Genomic DNA, 17,417 nt, shown 5'->3' on the forward strand with positions numbered 1-17,417 from the left:
ACAGTGGGGGTAACATGAAAAATTCCAGCCAAATGCTCTAAAACTGCCATTTTCTCTGTTTAGGTTAGTTATTAATTCATTAACAAAGGCCTTTCTTTTGTCTTCTTGTCATTGGCAAATGACCATTCTTAAGCTATCCACTCAGCTGTTCTGATTTCTGTTGAGTTACAATTTTTTTAAGTTTCAATTTTTTTCTATCATCAATTGCATGCTTCCTTTTCTGCAATGAACTCTAATCCTTACTTAAAGAGTTTGGCTATAATTCCATCGATTCTGGCAGCCTCTGGTACCTCATTCAAATTGCTACACATTTACACTTTTCAGAATAAATTATTGAATAGCAATCAGCAGCAGGAACCCTGGCTCATTTTTCACCTTCCTAGCTGTTGAGGCCAATTGCAATATCTCCACCTGCTATCTTGGCTGAGATGAACTAACTCGGCACAAACCCACATAGATAAATTTAAGGGGAAGCAAGATAAGCTAGAGGGAGAAAGGAATGGAGAGCACTGATAGGGTTAGATGAAGAGTGTAGGGAAAAGGTTCATGCACAGCATAAAAACCAACATGTACCAGCTGGCTCACGTCACCTTTTTATGCTTTATATTCTATGTAATTCTGTACAACAGAACGAAGAATTTTCTCATCTTATGGTTAGTACTTCTACCTGTTATACATCAGCAAACTACCACCAGTAATTTTGTGATACTAAGAGCTGCTTGCCTTTACAGAGCACTTTTTATGTACTAATACAAGGTGGTCCACTGAAGAGTAATCAGCCAAACTATTGACACTAAAGCAGGAGAAATTAGGGCAGGTGATATTGGGATGGGGTTTTCAGGAATACTTTATAGAAAAGGAGAGAAGTAGAATGGTGGAGAGGTATAGGGCAGGAATTTCAGAATGTAATGCCTAGACAACTGAAGGCACAATCACCAACGGTGATGCAAATTTAAGGTCTGAATTGGAAGAACAGTTTTTGAAGGCTTGTATAATTGGAGGAGATTACAGAGATGGGGAGAGGTGAAACTGTGGAGGGATTTGAACATGAGGATGAGAAACTTAAAAATGAGTTGCAGACCAGGAGCCAACGTATGTCAGTGAGCACAAGGGAACTAGGCTAACAGACTTTGAAGGCAGGGCTTTAAACTAATTAGAGAGGGGGGGAGGGTGCGAGGGTAGGTGACATTACGGGGTCTAAAGTTAAGGAGAGGGTACAGGTAAGGGAAGAGGCCGAGGATGTCCCAATAATAAAGGGAGTAGGGGGCGTGAGTATGGTTGGTGGCGTTCTGGCAAATAGGGTCCAGGTGAAGGCTGGGATGAAGGCACTTTATCTGAATGCACGAAGCATTCGGAATAAAGTGGATGAGCTGGTGGCGCAGATCAGCACAAATGGATATGATCTGGTGGCCATTACAGAGACATGGCTGCAAGGTGACAGGGACTGGGAGCTGAATGTCCAGGGGTATCAAGTGTTTAGGAAGGATAGGTGGGAGGAAAAAGGGGGGGAGCGTAGCTCTGCTGATTAAGGATAGCATCAGGGTGGTAGCAAGGGATGATATAGGAACCAAAGAGCAGAAAGTGGAATTGTTGTGGGTGGAGATTAGGAACAGCAAAGGGAGGAAGACGCTGGTGGGTGTCGTCTATAGGCCCCCAAATAATGATCTGGAGGTGGGGTGGGCTGTTAACGCGCAAATAAGTGCGGCGTGCAGGAATGGAATGGCGATAATTATGGGGGATTTCAATCTACATTGATTGGTCAACCCATGTTGGACGCGGTGGGCTCGAGGAGGAGTTCTTGGAATGCTGCCGGGATAGTTTCTTTGAACAGTGTGTGTTGGAGCCGACGAGGGAGCGAGCTATCTTGGATCTGGTGTTATGTAATGAGGTGGGTAGAATTAGGGACCTTGTGGTGAAGGATCCTCTTGGGGAGAGTGATCATTGTATGGTGGAGTTTCTGGTGCAGATGGAGGAGGAGAAAGTGGGTTCCTGGACACGCGTCCTTTGTTTGAACAGAGGGGAGTAAGGTAGGATGAGAGAAGAATTGGCGAATGTTGACTGGGGGAGCGCGTTGGAACGTAAGTCTGCTAAGGAGCAGTGGAGGATCTTTAAGGAGATCTTTCTTGGTGCTCATCAGAAATTTATTCCGATGGTTAAAAAGGACCGTAGGAGAAGAGGTAATAAGCTGTGGATAATGAAGGAGGTGAAGGAAAGTGTTAAATTAAAAGCGGAGGCGTTTAGAGTAGCTAAGAGTAGTGGGCGAGAAGAGGATTGGGAGAGGTTTAAATGTCAACAAAGATTGACAGAGAAGTTGATAAAGAAGGGTAGGAGAAACTATGAAGCTGGGCTAGCGCTTAATATAAAAAAGGATAGCAAGAGTTTTTATAAATATATAAAAAGGAAGAGGCTGGCTAGGGTGAACGTTGGACCCTTAGAGGATGAGAAGGGGGACTTAGTGGTAGGGGATGGGGAAATGGCTGAGGTCTTGAATAACTTTTTTGTTTCGGTCTTCACGGAGGAGGACGTGAATAATTTGCCGGGTGTTAGAGATGGAAAGGTGGTGGGACTGGAGGGTCTCAATGACATTATTGTTACTAGAGAGGCGGTACTCGACAGACTGGAGGGACTGATTGTGGACAAGTCCCCAGGACTGGATGGAATGCATCCGAGGGTTCTGAAAGAAATGGCGGAGGTGATAGTGGATACCTTGGTGGTTATTTTCCAAACGTCGCTGGATTCCGGGGAAGTGCCGGAAGATTGGAAAACGGCTAATGTTGCGCCGTTGTTTAAGAAGGGTGGCGGGCAAAAGGCAGGGAATTATAGGCCGGTTAGTTTAACATCTGTTGTAGGTAAAATGTTAGAATCCGTCATCAAGGAGGAAATAGCAAGGCATCTTGAGGGGAATTGCTTGATAGAGCAGACGCAGCACGGTTTCGTTAAGGGGAAGTCGCGTCTGACAAATTTATTGGAGTTCTATGAGGATGTGTCTAGGGCGGTGGATAGAGGAGAGCCGGTGGATGTGGTCCTTCTTGATTTTCAGAAGGCGTTTGACAAGGTACCTCACAAGAGGTTATTGCAGAAGGTAAGGGGGCATGGAGTTGGGGGTAGGGTGTTAGCGTGGATAGAGGATTGGTTGTCAAATAGGAGACAGAGTGGGGGTTAATGGGTGCTATTCGGATTGGCGGTTGGTGACTAGTGGTGTGCCCCAGGTGTCGGTGCTGGGGCCTCAGCTATTTACCATTTATATAGATGATCTGGAGGAGGGAACCGAGTGTATGGTGTCGAAATTTGCTGATGACACCAAGATTGGTGGAACGGCAAATTGCGCGGAAGGTGTGGAGAGTCTGCAGAAGGATCTAGATAGGCTGGGCGAATGGGCCAGGAAATGGCAAATGGAATTTAATGTTGGCAAGTGCGAGGTGGTCCACTTTGGTAGGAATAATGGTAGGAAGGACTATTACTTACGTGGCGAAAAACTGCAGCAGGCGACGGTGCAGAGGGACCTCGGGGTCCTTGTGCATGAGTCGCAAAAACCCAGCCTGCAGGTGCAACAGGTGGTCAGGAAGGCTAATGGGATGCTGGCCTTCATAGCGAGAGGGATTGAATATAAAAGTAGGGAGGTCTTGCTGCAGCTGTATAGGGCATTGGTGAGGCCGCAGCTGGAGTACTGTGTGCAGTTTTGGTCGCCGCACTTACGCAAGGATATTTTGGCCTTGCAGGGAGTGCAGAGGAGGTTTACTAGGCTGATACCGGAGTTGAGGGGGTTGAGCTATGAGGAGAGGCTGAATAAACTAGGCTTGTACTCGTTAGAGTTTAGAAGAATGAGGGGAGATCCCATTGAGACATATAAGATGATGAATGGGATGGATAGGATAGAGGTGGAGAGATTCTTCCCGCTCAGGAAGGACAGTAGGACTAGGGGACACAGCCTCAAGATAAAGGGGGGGCGGTTTATAAGAACATAAGAACATAAGAAATAGGAGCAGGAGTAGGCCATCTACCCCTTCGAGCCTGCCCCGCCATTCAATAAGATCATGGCTGATCTGTCGCTGCTTAGTCCCACTTTCCCGCCCTCTCCCCATAACCCTTAATCCCCTCTATTATCAAAAACCCATCAACCCGCGTCTTAAAAATAATACAAGGTGGTCCACTGAGGCAGCCTCCACCACTTCAACGGGCAGAGAATTCCAGAGATTCACCACCCTTTGAGTTTTTTTTTTGGTTTAGAACGGAGTTGAGGAGGAACTTCTTCACTCAAAGGGTGGTGAATCTCTGGAATTCTCTGCCCGTTGAAGTGGTGGAGGCTGCCTCGCTAAATATTTTTAAGATGCGGGTTGATGGGTTTTTGATGAGCGAGGGGATTAAGGGTTACGGGGAGAGGGCGGGAATGTGGCACGACAGATCAGCCATGATCTTATTGAATGGGGGCGGGCTCGAAGGGCTAGATGGCCTACTCCTGCTCCTATTTCTTATGTTCTTATGTTCTTTGTGCTAATTGGGATACAAGCAGCAAACTTTGGGTGTACTCAAGTTTATGGAGGAATATACAAGAATAAAGTGCACATATTTATTTCCTGTTGATTAGCTACATTTTAAAAATCTATGTTGTGGACTTCATCATCATCAAAGCCCAGTCACATAAATATCATAACTTGCATCAAAATTTAATCCTTCTATCCACAGTGAGGTCAAAATAAGAAAAAAAGCATTCCCCTTTTATCATCTTGGTGTTCTCATTAACTGCTCTGGTCCTGATACAGTTATTTACTGAAGGGAAATTATAAAATAATTGTCATTAAATGTCTATGCCATGCATCATATCCCAGGTTGCCTTTAAAAATGAATGATTCACATTAAATTAACAAGAGTATAACTAATAACTGTGTAGATGAATAATGGATCCTTCACCTTCACCACCAACAAGAGGAACTGTCTTCTGAAATAGGCTTGAGACTGTCATTAACAGATTTCAACCAATTTACATCTGTCATCCTAAACATACCATCTGTCCAAGCTGACCTTTGCCATCCAAGCCTGAGGTCATATTGTGAACCCTCTTTCTACAAATGAAAGATCATGTTGATTGTTTACCATAATAATATCATTACAGGTTATTTCATATCTCTGAAATTTTACCACTTTATTCATTGTGGTTTGAAAGCTGTTATTAATAATCTATTGGCCTTCTGAGGGACGGCTGTAGCTACAACTCAGAAGTAGTGATCTTACCTTCATCTGCTGCACAGAAAACAAATGGCATGTGCTGCACACAATAGAACATAAGAAATAGGAGCAAGAGTAGGCCAACTAGCCCTTCGAGCCTGCCCCGCCATTCAATAAGATCATGGCTGATCTGTCTTGGCTCAGTTCCACATTCCCGCCCTCTCCCCATAACCCTTAATCCCCTCTTTTATCAAAAACCCATCAACCCGCGTCTTAAAAATATTTAGCGAGGTAGCCTCCACCACTTCAACGGGCAGAGAATTCCAGAGATTCACCACCCTTTGAGTGAAGAAGTTCCTCCTCAACTCCGTTCTAAACCGCTCCCCCTTTATCTTGAGGCTGTGCCCCCTAGTCCTACTATCCTTTCTGAGCGGGAAGAGTCTCTCCACCTCTATCCTATCCATCCCATTCATCATCTTATACGTCTCAATGAGATCTCCCCTCATTCTTCTAAACTCTAACGAGTACAAGCCTAATTTATTCAGCTTCTCCTCATAGCTCAACCCCCTCAACTCTGGCATCAGCCTAGTAAACCTCCTCTGCACTCCCTCCAAGGCCAAAATATCCTTGCGTAAGTACGGCGCCCAAAACTGCACACAGTACTCCAGCTGCGGCCTCACCAATGCTCTATACAGCCGCAGCAAGACCTCCCTACTTTTATATTCAATCCCCCTCGCGATGAAGGCCAGCATCCCATTCACCTTCCTGACCACCTGCTGCACCTGCAAGCTGGGTTTTTGCGACTCATGCACAAGGACCCTGAGGTCCCTCTGCACCGTCGCCTGCTGCAGTTTTTCTCCACGTAAGTAATAATCCTTCCTACCATTATTCCTACCAAAGTGGACCACCTCGCACTTGCCAACATTAAATTCCATTTGCCAGTTCCTGGCCCATTCGCCCAGCCTATCTAGATCCTTCTGTAGACTCTCACCACCCTCCGCACAATTTGCCTTTCCACCAATTTTGGTGTCATCAGCAAATTTCGACACCCTACACTCGGTTCCCTCCTCCAGATCATCTATATAAATGGTAAATAGCTGAGGCCCCAGCACCGACCACTGGGGCACTCCACTAGTCACCATCCGCCAATCCGAATAGCACCCATTGACCCCCACTCTCTGCCTCCTATTTGACAACCAGTCCTCTATCCACGCTAACACCCTACCCCCAACTCCATGCCCCCTTACCTTCTGCAATAACCTCTTGTGAGGTAACTTGTCAAACGCCTTCTGAAAATCAAGAAAGACCACATCCACCGGCTCTCCTCTATCCACCGCCCTAGACACATCCTCATAGAACTCCAGTAAATTTGTCAGACACGACTTCCCTTTAACGAAACCGTGCTGCGTCTGCTCTATCAAGCAGTTCCCCTCAAGATGCCTCGCTATTTCCTCCTTGATGACGGATTCTAACATTTTACCTACAACAGACGTTAAACTAACAGGCCTATAATTCCCTGCCTTTTGCCTGGCACCCTTCTTAAACAACGGCGTAACATTAGCCGTTTTCCAATCTTCCGGCACTTCCCCGGAATCCAGCGACGTCTGGAAAATAACCACCAAGGCATCCACTATCACCTCCGCCATTTCTTTCAGGACCCTCGGATGCATTCCATCCGGTCCTGGGGACTTGTCCACAATCAGCCCCTCCAGTCTGTCGAGCACCACCTCTCTAGTAACAGTAATGTCATTGAGACCCTCCAGTCCTACCACCTTTCCATCTCTAACATCCGGCAAATTATTCACGTCCTCCTCCGTGAAGACCGAAACAAAAAAGTTATTCAAGACCTCAGCCATTTCCCCATCCCCTACCACTAAGTCCCCCTTCTCATCCTCTAAGGGACCAATGTTCACCCTAGCCAGCCTCTTCCTTTTTATATATTTATAAAAACTCTATAATAACAGTGTGCAAAAACTTTTCTTGGTATTAATAATTTTATAAACTGCCTTTCTCAAGCAATTAAAAATAACTTGACGAAGGCAAAACAGAGACCTCTAAGTGTGACATTCCTCAAATAACAAGCACTAATAATTAGACTTCAAAGTTTTAATAGGTTCCTGTTAAATTCTATTGTTCACTCTTTTAAAAGAGGTTCTATCTTTTTAATTAGAGACACAGCAGTCTAAATCTTGCAATTCATGCAACAACAGTATTTCCTGAATAAAAAATTAAGGGAGAAAGGCATCGTCTTCACAAGAATGTTACAGCATCAGCAAATTTTATTAAATGCAAAAACTGGGAAAAAACACCTGACAATACTGCACATAGAGGGCAAAAGATAACAGGCTCAATTCCCTGTTCTGCTTTGAATTAGCTGATCTTAGCTGCCATAAAAATAGCGCACTACATGTGGTATCGACATCCATAGATAAGGTAGGGAAAAGGCTGAGAGGAGATTTCCAATCCTGTTCGTTATTCCAGTACCCTACAGGCAAACGCCTACCTGTGTGGATGCTGAGTGAGAAAGTGATTGAACTCAGCTGTGTTATCCTTGATAATCTAATACCTGCTGGTATCAACTGTCTAGGATCAGTTTCGAAAAATGTCCACTTGGGTAAAGTTCATGAGGGCACTTGGTACTCTTGAAGTGGGACCCCGGCAAATGAGAACACCTTTTAATGAGATTGGAGAGCGTAGGAAAATACAAAATAAGTGTAAACATATTTTTTGTCTTATTGACTTTTTCTTGGAGAAAGAATATTAGCCTAGAAAACAGTGTTTGCAATATTAGTGAACAAATGCTCAACAAGATGACTTTCCCTGTTCCTATTTTAATAGGGAAGTCAATTTGGTTATTATTGTCTATGTATTAACAATTGTCCAAAAGTGTTTTATATTCTAATCTTACTACCAGTAATCTTTATATTAGTTTCTTGCTAATGCGATATCAATTGTAGAAAGTTTATTTCCATATTGACAGAACAATGTCCCCAGCAACAACTTACCATATTACTGCAGAGACTTCAGCTCATATTCTATGCTGAGAGATCATTGCAGTAGTAAGAGAGCAATGCATGGTCAACACCTAAAATAGATGGTCAGGTCATTTATTTCATTGCTGTTTATGGATGTTTGTAGGGCCAAACTGGTTACCACATTTCTTACAATGCAATGGTGATTACACTTTAAAAATACTTTGTTGGCAGTAAAGTGCTTTGGGGTTATCAAAGACACTATGTGAAACATATCTTCACGTGACTGTTTGTTCCTGAGTTGTATCTCTGAGTAGGGATTTCTGCTTCCTGATCCACTTTAACAAAGACCATCTATGCATCACTGAGTCTAGTCATTGTTATATCCAATGGCATTGACTGAATACAATGCCCCTGTAATGTTGGAGTACTATGTTCGGGCATTGGTTGTGGCAGAGAGCTAGAAGCACATTATTAAGGACAAAGAGTGGTGGAAAATTTAAGTAGAAAAATAAGAAAGCAGCAAGTCAGCAGTATTCGTTTTTCAAAAACTATGCCAATTGTCAATTTGCTATGATTGACGGTTTTAGCAATCTTTACATCCCTTGTAAAACAATAATAAAGAAACAGGCAGTGACATCAAAGAAGAGAGCAGGGTGTTGAAAGGGAGCAGAAAGGCATTGTCCAAAATTTTAATAAGGCTAGTCTTCAGGCACTGCTGGCTGGCATGGAGCAAAGTAGGGAAACATTGTTGGCTGGCCATGAGAGAAAATGGCAGCCCCCTGTAGTAAATAATTTTATAGAATCACTACCCTTAGAAGAAATTCCTCCTCATCTATGTTTTAAATGGACGATCCTTTATTCTGAACTTAAACCTTCTGATCCCATAGTCTCCGACAAGGAAAACAATCTCTCAGCATCTACCCTATCAAGTCCCCTGAAAATCCTATATGTCTAATAAAGTTACCTCTCAATTATTCTAAATTCCAACGAGTACAGGTCCAACCAACTCAACCTCTCCTCATAAGAAAGTGCTGCCACACCCTAGAGCAACCCAATTAACCTTCTTTGGACAGCCTCCAATGCCTGTATGACTGTTCTTAGATAAGAGGATCTAAACTGTTCAGAGTATTCTGGGTGTGGTCTAACTAGCACCTTGTATAGTTTTAGCAAGATTTCCCTATTGTTATACTCCATTTGAAATAAAGACTAACGTGCAATTTACCTTTTCTATTACCTGGTGAACTTGCATGCTCGCTTCTTGTGATTCATGCACTAAGACCCCAAATTTCTCTGTCCTTTGACTTTCTACAATCTTTCACCATTTAAATAATATTCAGCTCCCTTATTCTTCCTACTCTTAATACTCTTGCCTGACAAAAATCTATCAATCTTAGTTTTAACATTTTTTATTGATCCGGCCTCAATAGCTGTTTTGGGAGAGACAGTTCCAGGTATCTACTACCCTTTTTGTGCCAAAGCATTTCTTGGCATCACTCGACCTTAAAATTATACCCCTTTGCTCTAGACTTCCCCAGCTGAAGAAATAGTTTCTCTTTATCTGCCCCAAAAGATTCTTATTTATCTACGATATTCCAAATAATTCACCCCCAAAGGAATAGAAGCCTACTCTACCTGTCTTCATAATGTGGCCCTGTTGGCCTTGGCCAAAGCCAAAATATATTTTCTGAGGTGTGGTGCCCAGGACTGAATACTATACCTCAGATAGAGTTGAACCAGAGCTCCATACAACTGAAATATAATTTCATACTTCATGATCCTTTGTCATGTCACTCATGATACTATTTTAAAAAGAGCTACAAATTCACTTTTACCATAGAATCATGTAGCACACAAGGAACCCATCAGACCACCATACCAGCCCTGCCAATTTGAAAGAGATAACTATTTGGTCACACTCTCTGTTCCCTCCTCACCAGCAACACTGCCCTCCACCCCCCCATACATTTTCTTTCTCAGTTCACATCTAATTCCTTTATAACTGAATCTGCTTCCACCATTCATTTACATACCTTTTCAGATCAGACCTTATGGAGTGGGTAGACCATTATGTTGCATGTAATCGGCTACACAACCTTTTCAGTTTTCTCAAAAACCTTTTGTTGATGTTTTGTTTGCACTTCAGTCCCATGCTTCTGGTCTATGGACACCTGATGTGGAGCAGGACAGGGAAGGAGGAGGACCTCCTTGTGAACCTACTCCTGGGCCTGGCAAGGCATGCCATTTACTGGTCTAGGAGTGGGTGATCAATGGGGTTGTCCAACCTGACTGTCTGCCTTTTTACCGCGGCTACATTTGCAGGCTGAGTGTCCTTGGAATGGGAGCATGTGGTGTCCGAGGACACAGGTGATGCCTTCCGTAGGGACTGGAGTGTATTATTGACCCCTTTAATCACATTTTAATTTGATGTTTTAAGTTTCCTTTCCGCTTTATCTTTTGTTTCGGGCAGTTCCCCTGCTTTTAGGAAGCTGTCCATTTTGAATTGCCCTTCAGTTAAGTTGATTTTGTTTATTTCATTGGATGCAAAAAGATGTACCTTTCAGATCTCTGTATTCTTTTGTTAGTCAGGTAATCATTCATTATCGCTTCTCCAGGCCACATGCAAATAAAACACTTCCATCAGTATCAACTGGAGCTAGCAACAGGTGCATCTTCTTGACTTCATTCACAACACTCTTAATGGAAGCATAAGTAATGGGTTTCAGCCACTTCAATCCTTATTTGCATTGATTACAATGAGCTTCAGGCTGCATCCTTATACTCACTGCATAATGACTTCAGACCTGATCAGAAATGGCGCTGCAGCTTTAAAGGGTCTAAAATAAAATAAATGGGATTTAAAAAAATGTGAAGATGTATGTGAAAGGGTGAGTGGCTCCAATCTACAGGTCACAAAAAATAAAATTGTCAGGCTATCACTAGCGATGTGTAGAACATGGCATGGAAATTCAGGGCCTTCATTCTCTTTGTCATGCTTAGAAACCAGCGAAAGCCGTTGATATAGCTGAACTCTAAAATAAAGCCCTTAGTAAAAGTCTATATCATGTGAAAGCAGATGCTTGGCACACATGCTTTATAGTTTATTAAGGGTGTAGCAGGACTTGTCACTTTGTTCTGGAGCAGGATTTGACACCATAACTTTTAATCTCAGATGTGCCAGTTGTTGGGAGGGTGTTGTTTACATAACAATGTCTCTTAAAGAAGTCTTTGTAGCCTTAGGTTAACTGTAAGACAGAATTTTCACATCACGTTTTCAGTGCAATGCTGAGCATGAAAATCAACATTTTTCCCACTGGCGGCAAGGTGGGTTTTAATGCCATATTATCTGCTACCTGTCTAATTAATTATGCACATAGGAAACATGCTGGATTGCAAGCAGGTGGCCTCTGCTTCACCAGTCCTGCCATGAGCTCACCGGTATGTCAATCTGGGTGCCATGCACAGCAGTCTTACTGCTGTGAGCCCAAAAGGCAAAAGGACAGCAGCCCCCAAATTCAGTGACACCTCCCTGAACTAATACTCCATAGAAGAGAATCAGTCATCCAGTGCAGAAAGAGGATGACTGATCTCATCCATTCAATCATGGTAAGTTAACCAGGTCATTACTGTCAATTCCCATACTCACAAGACCATCAACCATTTGTAGGATGACACTCCGCAGAGATCTCAGTCACTGCCAGCTTGAGAGACAATACCACTCACACTTCCACACACATTTTCACATCTCCATCTGGCATCATATTCTCTGGGGCTTGCATCCTCATCCCATCCATAGCTCCACTCAATGTTCACACAAGGTATCCTTATCAAAACTGATAAAGAGGACTCTTGTTTGAGTGTAGAAGAGTCCTACGGGCTCAAAACTTTAACTGTATTTTTTCAGTTATAACATAACCAATGGCAACACACTGTGGTGGCCAGCTGATCCAATAGAAATAGGAAGCAGATGGGGATTTTGGGGAGCTTTTGTGGCCTAGGATATGGTATAAGTGATTGAGTAAAGAAGGATCTTTATTAAATCTTTACTTTCAATTTACTTAGTGAAGTATTGTTTTATTTATTCTTGCTTGCTACTGGAGAATTATTACTGCTAGATGAATATTCTCTCTCCACAGATGCTGCTGAGTTTACCAGCATTTTCTGTTTTTGTTTCAGTTCCCAGCATCTGCAGTATTTTGCTTTGATTATAGGCATCCTTATCATTTACCCTGGCATGTGTCCTGCTCGCATTCTCTCCAACTATCATTATGCAGGACAAGTTCATGCTTAACCAGAGGGAGAGGTCCCAGATCACAAGTAGAATGCCCAATGTTAAGGGCCTCACATAGTACGAGAACAATGCCATTCAGCTGACAGGAGAGGACATGGACATTCCAGCTGCGATGGAGAGGTCGGTGACAATCCCCCAGTGAGGATTTTGCTCCAGCCCATTCCTCAGACAATCATTGTCAGTAAATTGAGTGTTTATCAAGTCACCTGCCATGCACGAATTTTCTTTAATAGGCACTTTTACCAAGTGTCTCAGCCAACAAGGCCCTCAATTCAAACTCCAACAACACATCAGATGAGGAAGCTGACTTCAGCACTTTTAAGGACCCATCACAGCATTCACTGACACCTTCCACTTGTGCAGAGACACACACTTCTGTGGGATCACATTCTAGATCAGGGTTACGATCTGGTCCACAGCAAGCGCAAGTAAGAACATCCGAGGTCACTGGCAATCAGAGAACTGCTTAATCTGTGTCAGATGACATGTCTCTGGACTTGGTCCAATTTCAATTGGTGGGACTGCAGCAAAATCATGGGAACATCACTCCCCAGATTGCAACAGGTAATGGGGAGAAATGCCTGCCTTCAGTCTGAGCCAGTAGGTCAATACACTGAGGTCAACACTGGCAGGACGGCAGCTGTCCTGGAGATATTGGTACTGCACTGGTGTAGAAGCAGCAGTCCATCACTGTAGCCTTTGGTGACATCCACCAATGACTACATGAGAGGTGGAAGGGACATCTCAATCTCATTCCAGCTGTCCCTTCTCCTCATGGAGTCAGCCAGGGACACTCGAGCACCCATAGGAAGGAGGACCAGAAGTTGGACACCCAGGGCCATCCACTCAGGTGACTCCAGCAGCATCCAGCCGATCCCAATCCCCTCCTCCTGTGAATCCATCAGAATCAGCTCCAAGGATGGTGCACCTGCCCCACAGCAGGAAAGCCAAAGCAGATCCACCCTCAAAGTCTCAATCATCCAGAGGATGCCCGCCAAAGTCATCACAGAGAACAGACCATAGCAGTCATCAAGATACCTCCACTTCTACTATGGATGTTGGAGAAGCACCAAAATGTAGTGGTAGGGTAAGCAAGATAAAACAACATAGGGATCATTTGTATAGCACAGTTGTTTAACACGAGTATATAGTTTTCACAAATGCACATAGAATCACAAGCATTTTATATATTATCTTTCATATCTCTCCTCTTCATGATCAGCTGTGTTTCTAGTCATGTATGACACCATGGTCCCTCTTTCCATATATCAAAGATGTCACTCTCATATGCCTCTGGTCAATGTTGTATGCTCCCAAAGTAACTTTGTGTCCCTTTTCAACCTCATCCTTAAAGTAAAGTGTGCTTATGGAAGGGAGTTCATTTTCTTACTTTGTTGCATCATGTAATGTTAGATATTGGCTGTGTAAGATTGAGGCTGAGATGTCCACCTGTCTTCTCAGCATTATTGAAAGATGAATGTTTGGCATGCAAGGAAAGATGTTGGAACACATTAAGAAGGTTCATGTATACAGTAACATCATGTTCTCTATCATCCAGCAAGGTTTTCATTCAAAGAGCTGAAAATCACAGCTCAAGTAATCTCTTGTCTGCCTTGAACATTATCCACTCTCTAAGTATATATATAAAATCAGCTCACCCATAAGTGTCATTACCTTCCCAGTTCAATGTGCTGGAACTCTTCCTCTTGCAGGCACCTTGTATTTGTGTAACTTGACATTACAGCCTTAAGCTTCTTCCACCTTGTACTTGTCTGCCTAGCACCCATAAGGCCACAAGGCTCTTGTCACAGTATAGAAAAGCTTGTGCTGTGCCTGACATTGTGTGTGACATCCCCTTGGCTAACGTGTTGTTGTAGACACTGGCGAGAACTCTGAACTCACAGCTGAGCCTTTCAGCATGCTCTTGGTGTTCATATGTCAGCTTAATGGGAAGACAATGTTGAGGATTGCAATTGCCTAGCAGCCAGGATGTAATGAGCCTAAGTTTGCTCTTCCTTGTGAACCAAGGCTCACATTCAGGTCTCCATATTGTCAGTGCTGTATCAAAGTCACAAGTTATCTTACATTAAGTTGGTCTTTCTCTACACCCTAGCTATGACTGTAACACTACATTCTGCATTCTCTCATTTCCTTCTCTATGAACAGTATGTTTTGTCTGTATAGTGCATGAGAAACAATACTTTTCACTGTATGTTAAATACATGTGACAATAATAAATCAAATCAAATCAAAGTGCTAGGATTGGCCATTAGGAGTGACTGTCTGTATTCAAGTGGAGGCATACTGATGTGTGGCCAACAGTGCACATGGTTATCTTTAGGTGGTCAATCAATATGGAAAGGTCTAACATAAGAACATAAGAAATAGGAGCAGGAGTAGGCCATCTAGCCCTTCGAGCCTGCCCTGCCATTCAATAAGATCATGGCTAATCTGAAATGGATCAGTTCCACTTTCCCGCTTTCTCCCCATAACCCTTAATTCCCTTGTCTGTCAAAAACCTATCTACCCGTGACTTAAATATATTTAGTGAGGTAGCATCCACCACTTCAACAGGCAGAGAATTCCAGAGATTTACCACCCTTTGAGTGAAGAAGTTTCTCCTCAACTCCGTTCTAAACTGCTCCCCCCTTATCTTGAGGCTGTGCCCTCTAGTCCTGCTATTCTTTCTGAGCAGGAAGAATTTCTCTACCTCTACCCTATCCATCCCTTTCATTATCTTATACGTCTCTATAAGATCCCCCCTCATCCTTCTAAACTCCAACAAGTACAGACCCAGTCTATTCATCCTCTCTTCGTAGTCTAATCCCCTCATCTCCAGTATCAGCCTAGTGAACCTCCTCTGCACTCCCTCCAAGGCCAAAATATCCTTGCGCAAGTGCGGCGACCAAAACTGCACACAGTACTCCAGCTGCGGCCTCACCAGTGCCCTGTACAGTTGCAGCAAGACCTCCCTGCTTTTATATTCTATCCCCCTCGCTATAAAAGCCAGCATCCCATTCGCCTTCTTGATCACCTGCTGCACCTGCGGACTGGGTTTTTGCGACTCATGCACAAAGACCCCCAGGTCCCTCTGCACCGTAGCATGCTGCAGCTTTTCGCCCTTTAAATAGTAATCCCTCCTACTATTATTCCTGCCAAAGTGGATAACCTCACACTTGCTAACATTGTACTCCATCTGCCAGGTCCTCGCCCACTCTAGCTAAATAAACACATGCAGAATGCCAGGCGCAAAAACCCAGCTTGCAGGTGCAGCATGTGGTCAGGAAGGCGAATGGGATGCTGGCCTTCATAGCGAGGGGGATTGAATATAAAAGTAGGGAGGTCTTGCTGCAGCTGTATAGGGCATTGGTGAGGCCGCAGTTGGAGTACTGTGTGCAGTTTTGGGCGCCGCACCTGCGCAAAGATATTTTGGCCTTGGAGGGAGTGCAGAGGAGGTTTACTAGGCTGATACCGGAGTTGAGGGGGTTGAGCTATGAGGAGAGGCTGAATAAACTAGGCTTGTACTCGTTAGAGTTTAGAAGAATGAGGGGAGATCTCATTGAGACATATAAGATGATGAATGGGATGGATAGGATAGAGGTGGAGAGACTCTTCCCGCTCAAAAAAGACAGTAGGACTAGGGGGCACAGCCTCAAGATAAAGGGGGGGGCGGTTTAGAACGGAGTTGAGGAGGAACTTCTTCACTCAAAGGGTGGTGAATCTCTGGAATTCTATGCCCGTTGAAGTGGTGGAGGCTGCCTTGCTAAATATTTTTAAGACGCGGGTTGATGGGTTTTTGATAAGAGAGGGGATTAAGGGTTACGGGGAGAGGGCGGGAAAGTGGAACTGAGCCACGACAGATCAGCCATGATCTTATTGAATGGTGGGGCAGGCTCGAAGGGCTAGATGGCCTACTCCTGCTCCTATTTCTTATGTTCTTATGTTCTTATGAGTCATTGGAAAAGAGATGAAGGTGAAACGTGGAATTGAGACATGTAAAAATGCATGCAGTCTTGCATAACAATTGCCCAGGTTCACCATCAAGATACTTCGTAAAGCATTGTGCCCATGTAGGTACATCTACTAGGCTGCCGTTGCAAGTGGATGCTGGCGAGACAAATTAAGAGGCAGAAACTTCTGCAATCTGATGCTGGGGCACCCATTTCCTGTTAAGACCCGAATATAATTTAAAATTTGTTAAATGGCCATTGGCAAATATGTCTGCATTCCAGATGAAAAACTACAGTCCTTGTTCTCATCCAAGAAGTAGGGTAGTGTGTCTTCTCAGTGTGTCAGTCTCAGCCTCTTGAACTCTGTTTGGGCCTTCAGTGCCTAACTGGGGTTTTGACTTGGACAATTTGTCACACTGGCCCATCCTGTTAAAGTGGAAGCATGGTACTCTACTCACAGGACATCATTGATCTCTCCTAAGAAAACACACTGCACCGCAGTGATGACAAATTAATTTTCCTAAACATTTTGGGAATGTAAGTCTTTATTAACAAGTAGAACTATTTATGCATTTACAATAAAGGGTACAGGCTACTAGCTATTACTATAGTAGTATTAGCTAGTATATATAATAGCTAGTATTTTCCCATCTTCTCAACATCACACTAACCCCTGTTTCTAGATCATGTATCTTGGCAGGTACCAGAGGCAGCATGGTGGCATAGTGGCTACCACTGCTACCTTACAGCTCTGGGGAGCTGAGTTCAATTCCTGGCTTGGGTCACTGTCTGTGTGGAGTTTGCACATTCTCTCTGTGTTTCCAGGTGCTCTGGTTTCCTCTCACAGTCCAAAGATGTGTGGATTAGATGCATTGCCATGCTAAATTGCCCCTTAGTGTCCTGGGATAGGTTAGAGGGATCAGTGGGGTAAATATGTGGGGTTACGGGGATAGGACCTCGGTGGGATTGTTGGTGCAGATTCGATGGGCTGAGTGGCCTCCTTCTGCACAGTAGGGATTCTATGTATACCTTCTTATATCA

This window comes from Carcharhinus amblyrhynchos, chromosome 23 (assembly GCF_965287045.1).
Source record: "Carcharhinus amblyrhynchos chromosome 23, sCarAmb.v2.hapA, whole genome shotgun sequence".
Classification (NCBI taxonomy): Eukaryota; Metazoa; Chordata; class Chondrichthyes; order Carcharhiniformes; family Carcharhinidae; genus Carcharhinus; species Carcharhinus amblyrhynchos.